This window comes from Bison bison, unplaced genomic scaffold, assembly GCF_000754665.1.
Source record: "Bison bison bison isolate TAMUID 2011002044 unplaced genomic scaffold, Bison_UMD1.0 scf7180017864472, whole genome shotgun sequence".
Lineage (NCBI taxonomy): Eukaryota > Metazoa > Chordata > Mammalia > Artiodactyla > Bovidae > Bison > Bison bison.
The window spans coordinates 6,288,965-6,291,310 of NW_011495033.1; positions in this window are offsets into that span (position 1 = coordinate 6,288,965).

Here is a 2,346-nt window from a genome sequence, read left to right on the forward strand (position 1 = left end):
ATCTTTTCTCACAAGTTCATTAGAAGTGACTAAGGATTTGTTTCACTTCTTCCCTTCTGGTTCCAGTAGACCATTTTAGGATGCTGGCAAACAACTGGTTGAAATGGGAAACGATTTCCAGTTTCCATGATCAGAATTTGGCAGTTTCTCCTCTTTGCATCTGTAACTCCAGTTTTTATTTGCCTCTGTTATAGTAAATTTATAGTAAAGAGAGTAAATGTTTAAAAAGTTATTAAAGCTTTATTTTTTTCTAAGAAATGCATTCTCATTTTAAAAAATGTGTAAATAATTACTTCTGATTGAGGTATTGCAAATAGTTCATGCTTCTACACAATTCTGCCTTGAACACTTAATGGTTAAGATAAAAGCAGATCTATTTATGGGACTAAAAATGGAAGAGAAAGCCCTCATAGTGAGTGGGGACTCAGGCTCTGGGTCTAGAACCAGGGTGACCAAGAGCATGACCTCTACTAGTAAAACAGATCTCTTTGAGAGCTCAATGATCAAGACAGAAGATCTAGGAATATTGATCGAAGCCAGGGCCTGGGATAGGTGTCAGCTTATGAAAGCAGGCTGGTAATACTGTTGATTTCCTGCCTGGGACTGTTACTTTTTAAAAAACAAAACAAAACTAGGCCAATGAGAGTAAATGAGAAAAACATGGCTTTGGGGATTTTTTAAACCAAAAACAGCTAAGTAGCTTCTTGGCTCAGTAACTGGATCTGTGATTTAAGACTATCAAAGTAGGCTCAAAACACTAAGACCTAGTTCTTGATTGGAGACTCTGGAGGAGCCTTCAGGAATAGTTAGAGTGGGATAAGAAAAGAAAAGGGAGAGATTTTAAAAATAAGCAGACAGGCCAGCTCTCCCTGCCTAACAGGAAGTTGGCCCGCTGTACTGGCAGTGACCCCCTCGCTCCATTCTGATAAACTTTATTCTTGTCTCAAAAAAAATAAAAACAAGCAGACAAAAATTTTAAGTAGAACCTTTCATTGAAAGTTATTGAGAAACTTATAGCTAAAGACTTCCAAAAATAATAATAATTCAGAACGTGCTTTATACCAGCTGAAAATAATTTTTAGGACAATATGATATATGCTTCAAGAGATAAGTGAAAGAATAACATCTGTTTAAAAAGAAAACTATGAAGCAAAACAGGCAGCCATAAAGTAAATTCTTATTAAAAAGAACATATCAGGGATTTTGAATATAGAAAGTGTGATCATTGAAATAAAACAGAAACTCTAACATGAACATGTTGAAAAGGAGAATCAGTGAACTGGGAGATAGAATTTTCCTAGACTGCAGCAGAGTGGATTGATAAGAATGTTAGAGGATTAACTGAAAGACCCCAGCATATATCTAATGGGAGTTCTAGAACAGGGTTTCAGAGTCTTAATACCTTTGCCATTTGGGGCCAAATAATTCTTTGTTGTGGGAAACTGTCCTATGTGTTACAGGATGTTTAGCAGCATCCCTGGCTGTTTCCTCCTAGATGCTAGTAGGACAACCCCTCCCCCCAAAGTTGTGACAACCAAAAGCGTCTCCAGACACTGCCAAATCATACCTGGGTGAGAGCCACTATTCTAGAGGAGTAGATTTGGAGGATGGCAGGCAAGTAATATTTGAGAAGGCAATCACTGAACTTTTTCTAGAATTCAAAAAAAAAAAAAAGCATTACTTTTCAGATTAGGTGTGTAGCCTGAGGACCAGGCAGGATAAAAAGACAAATCCATCACCAGGCACATCATCATTGTGAAATAGTGGGACTTCCAGATAAAGGCAGCAAGAGAGAAGACCCTGTCTACAAAGGGCCGCCAGTTACCCTGTCAGCTGACTTCTCATCAGCAACAGTAGAGGCCAGGAAACAATGTCTCAAATGCTGAGGGCATATATGTCCATGTAGAACTTTATCCACAGCTAAACTAGCATTCAAAAATGAATACAAATTATAAAAATTTTTAGACATGACTTAGTACAAAACCTCACATTAAAATTATTAAAAATACATTTCTGCAAGAGAAGACATGACAGTCAAGTCATGAAGCAAAGTAGTTTCTGTAGTAGGAGAGAATGGTGGCTAAAAAATAATCTGAACACAGTGATTTAACAAGACAGTACATTTAAATCAACTATTGACTGTAGACACTGTTTTGTGATCAGATCAGATCAGTCGCTCAGTCGTGTCTGACTCTTTGCGACCCCATGAATCACAGCATGCCAGGCCTCCCTGTCCATCACCAACTCCCAGAGTTCACTCAGACTCACGTCCATCGAGTCAGTGATGCCAACCAGCCATCTCATCCTCTGTCGTCCCCTTCTCCTCCTGCTCCCAATCCCTCCCAC